The sequence below is a fragment of the Vombatus ursinus genome, unplaced genomic scaffold, assembly GCF_900497805.2.
Source record: "Vombatus ursinus unplaced genomic scaffold, bare-nosed wombat genome assembly UNPS02014830.1, whole genome shotgun sequence".
In the NCBI taxonomy this organism is placed as follows: domain Eukaryota; kingdom Metazoa; phylum Chordata; class Mammalia; order Diprotodontia; family Vombatidae; genus Vombatus; species Vombatus ursinus.
The window spans coordinates 19413565-19428619 of NW_020954608.1; positions in this window are offsets into that span (position 1 = coordinate 19413565).

Consider the following 15055-nt stretch of genomic DNA (forward strand, 5'->3'; position numbering starts at 1 on the left):
TGTGTGTGTGTGTGTGTGTGTGTGTGTGTGTGTGTGTGTGTGTGTGTACGGTGGAGTGGGGAGAGCACTGGGCCTGGAATCAGGAAAACCTGAGTTCAAATCCGGCCTCAGTCACTTACTAGTTATGTGACCACAGTCAAGTCGCTGTACTCATGATAATTGCACTTACACTCTAGGGTTATTGCGAAGATCAAATGAGAAAAGAATTGTAAAGGGCTTAGCACAGTACCTGGAATGTAGTAGGAGCTGTAGAAATGTTATCTACCTACCTACCTATCTATCTATATGCATGTGTGTATAAATGTGAATATGCATATGCCTATGTTTGTAGATATTTATAAACATGTATGTATACATATGTACGTGTATTTCTCTATTTGTCCCTATTTATGATTTCTCTACATGAAAAAACTTTATAAATGCAGGGTAGGAATTGCTCAACAATTTAAGAGTATTAGAGAGTTTCCTAGGGGTACTGAATATGCGCTAAAATCAGGATGTTAAATTTGAACTCAAGTCTTCCTGACTTGGAAATCAGCTCTCCAGTTCAATGCCTCTTCTCTCTGTGTGTGTGTGTGTGTGTGTGTGTGTGTGTGTGTGTGTACATGTGTGTGCATGTTTCTCAAACAAATCTTCACTTGGTAACTCCTTTTGGTTCATTTTTTTTCATTTTCTGATTTATCACCACATTCTGTTTTAAGCCCATACTTATATAGAAGAATGAAAATACACCCAACCTTCACTCACTCCTGTTTGTTGAGATGGATGATTGAGGTAGCAAATAAATTTAATTATAGCCAAAGGGAATCAGTTCTTGATTGGCACTTGGAAAAGTATATAGTTGGCAGTCTAAAAAAAGGAAATGAAATAGGTATAATCCATACTTCACACTTGAATGCACTCTTTTTAATTTATTTGTCTAAAACACCAAAGGGATTCAGATATACTACAAAATGGATTGAATTAGCCAATTTGTATATTAACCCATTATTATGACAGCATGTGTCTGGAATTTCTTTGAAAAATCTACTGTCTAAGCCCTCTTGAAAGGTAAATATGATAACACCAGCAACTGTATAGTAGAAACATTTTGTAATCTACTTATTTTCTTGCCATAAAATATATGGTAAGATAAAAGACCACAACCAGCCATATAGCAATCAGCAAGCCAGTGTCTTTTAAACCCCCAATTTTCTGTGAAACAGATACTAGGCAGCTAGGAAATCAGGATCAAACATGAGTCTATTTACCCCTTTATGCATGTAGCAAGTGCTGAGATATTTGTGTCCTCACCTTTCTTTTCCCATTTGAGTAATCTGGCCAAATAAAGTTCCTGCTCTGCAAGGCATATGAATGGTGCCTTTTGGTTCCATAACTGGGAGAGAGTGAAGAAGAAAAAGATTTTTCCAGGAAAGAGCAAAGGAAAATAGGACAGTTGAGAAAAAAGGATCTTGGAGATATTTTGTCCTCATATAGTACTGGAGACTTGGCATCCAAAGATATGAAAAGAATAGGAAATGGGGGACAAGAAGGTCCATTCCATGCTTACTGCATACCCCATTTCCATCAGTGGTACCCAGGAAGCAATGGGACAAACAAGGCAGAACATATGGGTCGTAATACTTGGGATTATAAGTTCTTCTAACAATTTATATACTTACCTATGTATGTGTATGTGTGCGTATACATATATATATGCATATACATATATATATACATATATATATATATATATTACTGATGGTATTCATTCAAAGCTCTGTTTGGCTTTCCTCCTAGTAATAAAAATCTGAGGGCTTTTTTAATGTTGTAAATAATGTGCTTGTAATTGGAAGGTTTCAGTATGGATGCCATGCATATAAATTGTTACATGTTTCCTAGGTAGACGCTTTGAAGGCGGGGAAAAAAAACCCTAAATATTGACAACAAAAGTTACAAACATATGCAATTGTCAATTAAGCAATTTTATATATATCTCAACCCAATGTAAACTAAAAACCACTTCAGAGCAGGATGTGGTCTATTTCTGGACTGACAGTGAAAAAACCTCTAAAACAATCCCTGCTTTTTCAGGACAGCTATGTGGTGCAATAGATAGAGTGCTTGGCCTGAAGTCAAGAAGACTCATCTTCCTGAGTTCAAATCTAGCCTCTGACACTTGTCAGGGATGTGAGCCTAAGCAAGTCACAACCCTGTTTGCCTCAGTTTTATCATCTATAAAATGAGCTGGAGAAGTAAATAGCAAACCACTTCAGTATCTTTGCCAAGAAAATCCCAAACGTCATCACAAAGAATCGGACATGATTGAAAAATGACTTAACAACACCTCTGCCTTTATAGTTCCTTCTCTTCCTCTTTCTCCTTCTCCTTTTTCTCCACTTCCTTTTTTTTGCAGTGAGCATAGAAATTTGTTATTCTATAGTTTGTTACTAATTTTGAAAGGAAATGAAGAATTTGATATTATAGAAAGGGTTGTCCATGAAGATTACAATGCTTAAGAACCCTTAATGGTTGAGGATACATTCCAATTTTTATCAGTTTCCTATGGAAAACTTCTGTTCATCTTCACCTGAAATTAACTGCAAAAAAGCCAATATGAACAGGTTGGGCTAACAGTTACTTCTAAAAGAGTGACATGCATGAAATTTGTAGAATTCTCTCTTTAAAACTGGGCTTTATATTATTTTTGTTGTTTTATAAAATCCATTCAAGTATGGGTTTATGATGAAACTTAAAATGAAATTGCTTTGTACAAAATTACCAAAGATTACAATTTAGTTTTTACATACTAAAGGGCTTTGCCCAATCCTAAACCTTCTAGACTTCCTGTAGCATTTGACTCGATTACTATTTACTTCTAAAAGCTTGCTATTCTGCGTATTCATTTCATTGGATCGTGTTGTCGTTATATACATGGTATTCTTGTATACACAGTGTGTATGTACTCACACGTGAGCACATATGTATACACATTTGTGTATGCATTATGGTTATATGTGTATATATATGTAAATGAAGCTACAAGCTTAAATATTAAATGATTCTGATTCTTTCATAAATGAAGGTTGGGCTAGATGATCTCCTAGGTCTCTTCTAGTTTTAAATCTATGATCTTAGAATTAATGCAACTAATATTTATTAAGCACCTGCTATATATTGGATACTGTGCCTCCTACAAAAGATTACAGCCCAATCATACTTTACTATGCTGTATGACTCTTTTCTGTCCTCCCAAGATTCCTTCACAGTCGACTTAATGTATTAGAGACCTTATTTAAGGTTTTTTTTTTTTAAATCATAACATGGATGTCAGTGCAACACTTATCCCTCTGACATCTCTTATTATTGCTCCAATATCTAACTTTTTTTTTTTTGGTGAGGTAATTGGGTTAAGTGACTTGCCCAGAGTTACACAGCTAGTAAGTGTTATGTGTCTGAGGCCAGATTTGAACTCAGGTCCTCCTGACTCCAGGGCCAGTGCTCTATCCACTGTGTCACCTAGCTGCCCCCCAAATTATATTTTTAACATGGCCTCCTGTACAGTAATTTGTAAGAACCTGATCACTCCCAACCATGGTCCTTTCCATTGTCCTTTGCATGATCTTTAACTTCAGTTCTTAAGCAACTGTAGCTCTCCAAGACTCAAATCCATATAGAATCAATAGAAGAATATTGGCGTTAAATGGACTACCCTGATCTTTTCTAACTATTCAGTTCTATGTTCCTTTTGCCTCTTCATTGCGCAATTGATTTACAAAGGTGAAGTTCTCAAAGGAGATAAATATAGAATGTTAATACGTTTTCATTGTTCCATTTCCCATTTTTCTTGTCAATAAGTTTTTTGATTAGGCCAGGTAGGAGAGCTATGATATGTACAATAAAGCTTCTTTCCTTCTTTATCCTTTCTTCTAAATCTATGATGATTTTTTTTATCTTTGCTCTAACAAATTGATGATTTGACTTCATATAGACATGTGATTTAACTTTAGGATCAATACCAAATAATTGCCTATATGTACCAATGTAATCAATTTCATTGATTTGAATACTATTCACTATTTGATATTTCTATTGCCTATTGACTCTTCTTAAGGAAATATATAGGCATTAAAATAAGCACAAAGATCTTTTCTATTTCTTAATCTTGAACCATATATTCCAACATATATTTCTCTAGTTTTCCCATCTCTACTTTTGATTCAAAGTCACTATGCTTGATTCAATTGATTTCAACAAATATTTATCAAGAATCTACTATAAAACACAAGGCAATTTGCTGGACAGTGGGGACACAAAACCAAGGAAGAGTCCTTTGTCCTCCTGAAGCTGGCATTCTACAGTTAACTTATTCTGAATGAAGTTCTCCAGAGAACTTTTCTACCTTTTCAATCTCTGAAACAGTTTTGTGCAAAATTTACAAAGATTTTCACAGTTGCTGTTCCCCCTTTCTTTAATAATAAGTACTGTAAGGAAAAATGACTAGATGTCCTTTGAAATAACATGCCCTTTTTTGCAATTGGTGCATAATGAATCCAACTCTACCAAGTATGCCAATTCTGTTAATGGTCACTCCACGGCAGTTCTGTCAGCCATACTTCCATTCTGCAGTGGCTAGTTTTGTTATATGTTTTACCTTAATTTATAGCAAGGATTAAATATTCATATGGTTCAATTTCTCTAACACTATTTCAACTCACTGCTCAATGGAAAAAAGGATCACTCAGAGTATAATAGTTAAATTCATGTTTATAGATGGTCCAAAACCTAACAGCTCTGTAAATCAGTCTTTTTTCTGCCACCATCACAGGAGCAGAAGGAGGGAGACACACAGGACTCAGGAGCATTTTTGTATTTTTCTATATTTGATGGGCTTCCATGGTCAAATATTTCAACACTAAGTGGTAAGTCTATTGATGAAAAGCCTTTCCATACTTAGCTCAGCTAGTCCTTAGATAGTAGAAGCAGTCTGTTTCTGAAAATAGACTCAAAACCTTTACAAAGTGATGGATCTCAACAGTGCTTGCACTCTTCAGGAATAGCTTTTGAGAGCACATGATTAACTTTTAGCCAAGATGAGGTGTCCATTGTGAAGCTTTCCAAAAATGGAATAGATTGTACCATAAACAGTCAATTCTTTGTCACTGGAGGTCTTCAAATGGAGGTTGATAACTACTTGTTGGGGTCATTCTTTGAGTGATTGCTAGACCAGATGAATTTTGAGATTCCTTCCATCTCTTCAATCCTGTTATTTCATTATTCTGAAAGTGGGACTTTTGTGGAAATACGTGTATCTGCCTCTCTGAACTCTCCCAGTGCAATACACACACACACACACACACACACACACACACACACACAAACAAATACAGAGTAACAATTAACATGTGGTAATGAGAATAATCTGGGGGTGAGGGAGAGATGAGTTGAGAATTCTAAAGACAAGGTCTAATTCATCTTAGACCTCAACAATAAGGTACTGTTCTACACCTTACCAATGGTGTGATCCTAATCAAGTCTGAGGTGCTTTTTGAGATTCACTTTTCTCATATGTAAAACCAAGATCACTAGATCATCTCTTCTGGCCACAACCTTCAGTGAATATAGTTCTGAGTAGAAAATATACATTGAACAATGTGGAATTAATGATTTATATATTTTATGCAATTTCATTAAAAAGTCATTAGTGGAGGATAAATGATAGCTAATAATAATAGCTAGCATTTGTATTGTGTTTTAAGGTTTGCAAAGCACTTTACAAATATTATTCTCACAACCCTGGAAGGAAGGTGATATTACCATCCATATTTACACATGAGGAACAGAGAGGTTAAGTGACTTGCCCAAGGATCTACAGCTAATAAGGTCTCAAGTGGGATTTGAACTCAGACCTTCCCAACTTGAAGTCAAAGTTCTATCCACTGGTCCACCCAGCTGCCTCAGCTGTACCACCTAGTGTAAAGAAAGGAAATAGGGGCAGCTAGGTGGCACAGTGCATAGAGCACCAGCCCCGGATTCAGGAGGACCTGAGTTTAAATCCGGCCTCAGACACATAACACTTACTAGCTGTGTGACTCTGGGCAAGTCACTTAACCCCATTGCCTAGCCAAAAAAAAAAAAAAAATAGAAAGAAAGAAAGAAATGAAAACTTCCATGAGTAAGCATCATATGAAAACTCTGTGTGTGTGTGTGTGTATATATATCTATATCTATATCTATACATATATATATACATATATATATATATATTCATCAATTCCTTCCTTATTCCTATTAAACATGTTTACCATGTTGTACTAGATCCTTTGGGTGATGCGGAAGTGAAATATCTTTCTTGCCTTCAAGTTTACAATATTGTTTTATAGAAAATTGCACATATGAGCCAGTAAAAAAGTGAAATGCTAATCAATTTAGTACTAAAGGAGTTCAAAAAGAGGGAGAGAATGAGGGAGAGGGAAACATAGGAAGAGAGAAAGAGAGAGAGAGAGAAAGACAGAAATAGAATCAGAGACAAAGAAAAAGTGACAAAGTGAGAGAGTAACAGAGACAAGGAATGAAATCAGTATTGGCTAAAGTATTCAGGAAAACATGTTATTATATTGGATTCAGAAGTAGGAACAGACTCGGACGCATGTGTAGGATTTGTAGTAGCCTTTGAGAGTTCAATTGTTCAGTCATAGAAAGGTATTTAAGTGCTTGATGTTCAAAAAGTTTAACACAAGGAAAGAGTTCCTAAAAGAAGTCAATCTAAAATGTATCTTGAAGGAAATGCTTAATGTGCACTGGCAAAGGAAGGCAAATGACATTGCACAGTGGGGAAAACATCAAAAGCATAATTTTAGAAGAAACTATCAAGTTTCTTTAGGGAAATCAAGCAGATGTACTTCACTGGGATAGAGAAATTACACTAGAGAGGTTGTAAAATTTAAAAGTTAGGAGACAAAGAAAGGATTGAACTTGAATGAGAAGTTAATAAGGAATTTCAAGTAAATACATTGTGGTTCTTTAATAGCAAAGTTATGTTCCAAAATAATAATTAAGATTGAAGTCAGCTAGGTGGTGTAGTGGATATAGCACCAGGCCTAGAGCTAGGAAAACCTAAGTTCAAGTGGGGTCTCAGACACTTCTAGCTGTGTGACCCTGGGCAAGTCACTTAACCCTGCTTCCTCAGTTTCCTCCTCTGTAAAATGAGCTGGAGAAAGAAATGGCAAACCACACCAGTATCTTTGATGAGAAAGCCCCCAAAAGGGGTCATGAAGAGTCAGATGACTGAAAATGACTAAGCAACAAAAATTAAGATAGATTAATTCTGTCTTCTGTTTAACATGGACTGAATTGAGCAGAGGCTATAGACAAACTGCCAAAAGAGTTTTGAAATATTCATTTACATTAGATTTTTTCTTCAAAAGCTAAAATAAAAAGTAGCATTTTAGATGGAAAGAAATAACAAATGAATAGATTTTATTTCAAATTTGATTTAGGAATAAGTAATTATTCAATTATTTCCACAACTAAATAAGCATTCACACTGTAAGCATGAAACTATATAAATAGAAACCACCTAATCATTTTAGAAACACTGACTAAATTATCTTTCAAGTAGGAATGCAAGTACAGAAAATGGAGTCTTTAAAATTAAAAAAAAAAGATTTTATGAGATAGTGAGTTCACCTTAGTTACCTGTTATTGCTACAGAATCTAGTGTAGATTCTCACATGTATTGTTAGAAGCATTACTAAATTCTGTAGCTCCATCTGCTGTCTCGACTTGCCATTACATATAAATACTGTGAATTAAAATTCTATCTTAAGAAATCAACTATTCTACTAAGAGTGGGCTCTGTGGTTGAACAATCTTAGATTTAAAAAGAAATTATTTACAGTAGATGTCCATGGTGAATAGAGAAAAATCACATGGAATCTCATCAAGATACCTAAAACCCAGACTGATCCAACTTGTGAAAAATCCTATGGATAATTAAGAGGCTTCTTTTAGGTGTTCTCAGAACGAGAAGAACAAATAAAGCATAAATCTGCCCCTTAGGAAAAGTGGTATAATGATAATGAACAAAAGGGGGAGGGGAAACATCACTACTCAATTCTCATTTTCCTTTCAACTTCTTTGTTAAAGAGGAGAGGAGTCACTAGGAGGGCACAGCCTCTGAAGAAGAGGATCTGAATTCAAATCATCCCTCAGAAACTTCCCATCTCTATGAACTTGGGCAAATCCCTGAACCTCACTGGGCTTTCATTTTCCTCATCTGTAAAACAAGAGAATTGGACCTGGGGTTGCTTCCATTTTAAGGGATAGAGTGAAATTTAAAACAAAAATGTTAGCACTAACATTTTAAACAGGAGAAGTTAAGTTCAGTTATGGTCAGGAGATAATTCCTTAGCTGATTTAAATGAACTCAGCTGTCCTGGGAGAGCTCTGTCTTGTATCCCAGGTCTTACACTTACACTTACACTTACAGCACCAACACCATAGAGACTTGTGATGAGGTGATGGGGACTGTATCATCAAACGCATCAAAGCCAGTGACTGCCGACTCATATGGAAGCAGGCGCATAAAGTAGTAGCAGAAGCAGAGCAGGGATTTTCTACCTCCTGGTTATTGTCCCTATGATAATCAGCCCACATATTCCACCCAGCCCAATGTGCTGGGATCTCCTGTTGGAGAATACAGGACAATCAACACTTAACCACATCACTGAACATCAGACTATCTAGAGTAAAATGCTCCTTTTTATTTTTGGTGTATCTGGCTGACTTTGTTGTCTTCTGTTCTGTGCTGCGTTTTTCCTATGATCAAATTCCTCGGCTTTTATTGAGATTGGGGTGAAGGGGGAGCTCCAACCGCAGGCTTAGGATGGAATTATCTCATTGTTTGTTTCTGGGAAAGAGAGGTTTTATTGTAACGTGGTGCTTTGCCTATTTTGTAAAGGTTATAAGTTCAGCCTATTGAATTTCCATTAGTAGGCTAGCTAACAGAGTTAGGTAGTAAGTGATGAGATACCAGCTAGTGTCTGAGACAAATGTATCCTGAGATCCCACTTCATTTGGAAGCCTGAGAAATAGAATTTGCTGAGAACAGGAATTCTTAGCCATTTTTGTGTCATGGACTGCAATGACATTTTGGTGAAATCTATGGACACCTTGGAAACACGTTTTTAAATACATGAAATACATAGAATTACATAAGAAATTATATTGAAATGTAGTTTATATGTATATATATATATATATATTTAAATAAGCTTATAAACCTTAGGTTAGGAACCCCTAGCCTAGAACTATAAAACCAAGGGCAAGAAAGAACTTTTAAATAAAATTCTACAATCACTGCTTTTGGCAGAGGTACCAAAAGACTGGACACAGTTAAATATTGTCCTAATTTTAAATGAAGGAAAAATGGATTTAAGAAAAATTTAATTCCCCAGGACAGTCCTGAAATGTTTTAACCAAGTGAAAGTTTTATGAAAAATTGTAACCAAATGAGAGGTTTTCAGAGTTTATAATAGGCAAGCAGGGATCACTGGAACCAAAATGGGCAATTACTTGGAAATAGCAAATCCAACTAATCTCCATCTATTTCCTTTCTTTCTTTCCTTCTTCCAAAAGGTGGGAGCCTAAATTGACCAGAAAATTTCATGATAACAACAAATCGATAGGAGAAGCATTAGACCAGACACTGCAAATGTGGGGTGTGGGAAAGTGTATAGGCTCTGAGTCTAGCAATATCACTTGACAGTCATTCTAATTATCTGTGGACTTTTATAAGACTTTAAATAGGAACTGCTCATGGTAAAAACCATTGATGATACTTACTAGCTGTGTGACACTGGACTTACTAGCTGTGCGACCCTGGGCAAGTCACTTAACCCCAATTGCCTAAAAAAAACCAAAAAACAAACAAACAAACAAAAAAAACCATTGATGATAATATTATGGGCAACATCATTCTGCAGTGCTGATTGATGTAGAGAACAAATAGAGTAAAATTTGGTAGTAATTTCTCATTTGGGCTGGTGAGATCTGTTAATTGGGGAAGTCCTAGGTTTCTTGTGCCTTGGCTGAAGAGGACAACCAGAACGTTTGTCTTGTGATATCTCTGTTAGAAAGTAGAATCATAGGTTCCAGAATTGGAAGAGACCTTAGACATGATTCAGTCATTAAAGTGCCACTTTATCTGTTTGGAAATGAAGAAGTGAATAGTTCAGAGATTAGGGCAAATAAACCACAAGGACTTGGCCTGAGAGGAAATAACACATCTGCCTGCTCTACATCTCATACACACCTCCACCTATACCAAAGAACTCAGCCTCCGACAACAGCTTAGATCTCATCTACCTGATTTTCAGCAGAGCATCTTAAATATTTTAATGTCTTTGTTGCCAAAATGAATAGATGGATTGGATTAGAGCACAGTTAGATGCAGTCATGGCAGTTCAAATGACAATGTCAAGAGTTGAGGTCTTTTCCTACTCCTTGAGGTCCTGTCCTACTCAAAGTCTCCATGTTTCCAGAGGTAGCCTGTTATGGCAGAAAGAAAACTAGTGCTGGAGCCAAAACACCTGGGTCTTCCACAGTTTCTTTGACTCAACTTTTTCATCAGTAGAATGGGAATGCAATCTGTGTCTTGCCTACTTCACAGGGTTGTTGTGAAGATCAAGGTAGATAAAATATGTAAAAGTATTTTCTAATTATAAAGTTCCATATGAAAAGGCAGCGTAGCAGGTGGGAGAGAGCCTGTTTTGAGTTAGTCCAAGTTACAGGCCAAGGTTAAGTCCTGGCCTCTGTCCTGTTGCCTGTGTGACTCTGGGCAAGGCACTTCACCAATCAGTGCTCTAGTCAACTCTTTATGACTCTAGGTTGCAGAAAGGAGACCAATCTGCTTTTCTTTATTTTGTGACTTTCTATACTAATACAATCACAGGTTCAGTTACTATCTTTCAATTGCAATAAAAATATGTACTATTATAGTTGTACATATGGGTAATGAGTATCTCTTTTTTTTCTTCCGATACGCTATTTTATTTTGTATAGAAATACTAGTAACTGATTGAATTCATATTCTTAGCCCTGATGCAAATAGGAAAGTAATGCAATTGAAGAAACTGGGGCTCTACTTACCAAAAATATTCTGAAAAATATTTAAAATAACCATTTTAATTATAGCTGAAATTATTAGCTCTTTCCTCATGGTATGGGTTTTAACAACTAAATTAATGAAATTCTTGATATTTCTATTTGTGCTTTTCTCATTATAATTGGAATTTTATCTACCAATCAGTCATTTAGCATTCAATGCTTATTAATGCCAGGCACTATGCTAGATGCTGAGCATAAGAAGATAAAAACATGAAATAACAGCAGACCTTAAGGAACTTACTTTCTGTAGAGGAAGAAAACATGTACACATGTCTATCCAAAATAAATGTAAGATAAATGCGAGATAATTTTTCTGAGGGGAAGCATTAGCAATTACAAATGGGAAAGAGAATCAGGAAAAAGTTCATCTAGGACATGTGTTTAAGCTGAACCTGAAGAAAACCAGAGATTTTAAGTAGAGGTAAAGAAGGAGTATATTACAGGAATGCGAGTCATCCTATGTATGTGCACAAGACAAGAGAATGAAAGACATACATCAGGAACCATAAGAAAGCAAGTTTAGTGTATGTGTACTTAAGTGTATGTGAAAGGGAATAATGTATAAAGCTGTAATTGCCAAGGCTAGAAAGATAGGATGAAGCCAGGTTCTAAAAGACTTTCAGTGACAAATAGGGGAGTGTACATTTGCTCCTTGAGGTAATAGAGAGCCATGGGACATGCTGGTCAGGAGACTCACGTGGTCAGACTGTACATTAGGAAGATCATTTTGTCTAGGTGTGAAGGATGGATATGTGGAGAGAGATAAAGTATGGAACTGAGGATTTCTAGGATTCTATGGAGTCAAGGTTACTAAACTTTGAAAATGGAAATTTACCATGAATCATGTCTTTTTAAAAGAAGAGAATGAGATTATTGCATTAAATTTTTAATATTTTTGAGAACTGAAAGTATTGAAACTATACAAAGAAACAAGGTACATGCCCAATTGACCTGTGATCTAAATTTAATATAGAGATTGGGTTGTTATCCTTTTTTACCCTTTGACAACTCTTATGAAGCCCATGAATCGCTTCACAGAATAATTTTTTTTTTGGTGGGGTGGGAGGCAATTGGGGTGAAATGACTTGCCCACGGTCACACAGCTAGTAAATGTCTGAGGTTGGATTTAAACTCAAGTCAAGATTTAAACTCTTGATTCCAGAGTCAGTGATTTATCCATCATACCACCTAGCTGCCCCAGAATAATCTTTTTAAATACATAAAATAAAACACATAAGATTACAAAGGAAACCAATTATATTGAAATACAGTTATCAAAATATTTTAGATGAATTTCTGTATCCCAGATTAAGAACCACTGAAGTAGAATATAAATACAAAAATGTGACATTTGGAGAATTCAGGTTATCTATATTAATTCCTCCAAAGTTTATTAAGTACCCACCACATTTAGGGCATTGTACAAGAAACATCAAGGGATTACATATGGAGTTGTATAAGATGTAGTCCCTTTCCTCAAAGTACTATTAAAGAAGATGAAACATGCATACTAATATCAGCAATAGAGTAACATACAGAATCAAAAACTCGAGGGGTATGAACAATGTGCCAGACAAGTTCAGAGATGGAGGGATCACTTCTACTTAGAGACACTTTTATTTAAATTTCATTTATATGCATTCACTTTCTCAGTCTTCTCCTCTTTACCTTACAATATGTAGCAGTTTCAGCCTGATAGACCAGGTGATTAGTGATTGGGTTCAAATCACAGGCTGTAAAAATGGACTTATGTAAAAGATGTATGATTATAACATAAAATGAGATTTTTTTTTTATTTCAAATTTTCTATATATCTTAAGTTCACAATGCAACTATCTAAAGCTAGGAACATCCTAAGCAGCATCTCTGTTTGCCTGACTTGTGTTCAAAGGAAAAAATAAAAAGCTGAAGAGGCAGCTAGGGACTTACGATCCTGTCTCAGTCAAGCATATATATTCACAATCATGCTGTGGTGTAGCCATCATAGCTGCTTCCGGGAAAAGTGGCAAGAGAACTAGCAGAGTCCCAAAATACTCAAAAGAGAGGGAAAGAGAGGGAGCATGGAAGCTGTTTCATCTACTGAGTAGGTGACTCTTCTTTCTCAGTTACCTATTATTTTTGACATAATTCCCAATGACAGAGACCCTGGAAACCAACCAGGAGCCTATGGTGAAGCAAATACTTTAGCAAGGATCTCATTACCATGTATACTCTATAGGATCTCCCCCACTCTCCCTACTCCAGACTTAGACTTTCACATCAGTGGACTTCCTTGCTTACCTCCATTACACTAGCTCCCCTAACCAGGGCTAGGGAACCTGAAACCCCGAGGCTACCCACCCCTGCTGCTTAAACCTTGAAGAAAAAGGGGAAAATGTCAACGTTTGTTCCTAATTTTGAAAGGAAACTTCTTTCAAAGCAAACAAAAACATATATATCATGTATATACAGCGTGTGTGATGAAAAAAGAAAGTCTGTTTCTTAGAAACACAGAGAATAGAAGTAAATATAAATGTATAAAATAGACCAGAGTCTCATCAGTTTAGATCAGAGAAATAATATTAATGTGGATAAATGATGTTAGGGAAAACAAGTGATCATTTGTCTTTATCTGTTGCATTTCTGGGGCTTCTGAAGCAGCAGATAAGTATGCTCTGACAGTTCAGACAGATCTTATAAGAGAAAATTTAGTTAATTCTAGTACAGGAACTATTCCAAGGTGGGTATTGGGCAACATTTTCAGTGTTAACACAATGAGGACATAATTAATCTGCTTCTTATAATGCTGCTTAACATTCATGATTACAGAGAATAACTGTTCTAATTGAGGTCTTGAAGGAAGTTTATCATAAAGCCTAAAGATATTTAGGGTTAAAACTTTCATGGATACTTAGCTCAGATATTCTCCATCCAATTATGGTATATAAAAGCATGTACTCTTGTGGAAAGGGAGGAAATATTACTGAATCTTAGATCTAGGAGGGAGCTAGCTTAAAGATCATCTTTGCATATAAGGAAACTGAACCCAACAGAAGTTCAATAACTGGCCTGAAGTCATAGACATGGGACTAGAACTGGGTCTTCTGTTCTTCCCACCAAACTATGCTGTTTTATGTATTCTAGCTTCCTTATATAGTATATCAGCATTCGAGCTTTCTTCACGCAATCCTTAAAATAGTGCCCACACCATCCAACCTAGAGTTCTAGGTTCATCCAGAATACAATCAGTTCTGCTATAATACTTGTTCTGAAAATGCAAATTTGTTCCAATGCAATTGATATATTAGCCTGTAGTCAAGTGGGGACTAACACACAAACAATTATGGACAATCAAGCCATATGCAGGACAAATTGGAAAGAATCAACCAAAAGAAGGCACTAGAACAAGAGTGGGGAACCTGCAGCCTCAAAGCCACGTGTGGCCTTCTAGGTCCTCAGGTGTGGCCTTTTGACTGAGTCCAAGTTTACAGAACAAATCATTTTATTAAACAGATTTGTTCTACAAAGTTTGGATTCAGTCAAAGGGCCATACCTGAGGACCTAGAGGGCCCCATGTGGCCTTGAGGTCACAGGTTCCCCACCCCTGCACTAGAATTAAGGAGGACCAGGAAAGGCTTCCTGTAGAAGATGGGATTTTATCTGGGACTTGAAGGAAGTCAGAGAACCCAGGAGACAGAGATGAAAAGGGAAGAACATTTCATGCATGAGGGACAGCCAGAGGAAGTGCCCAGAGCAGGGAAATGGAGTATCTTGTTCAAGGCATAGGAAGGAGGCCAATGTCACTGCTTTGCAGAGGATGTTGGGTTGGAGTTGCGTGGTGGCAGGGGGAGAAGAGGAGGGGGGAAGTAGTGTAAAGGTGTAGAAAGACTGGAAAAGTGGGGAGGCTATGAAGTGGAAAAGTGGCTAT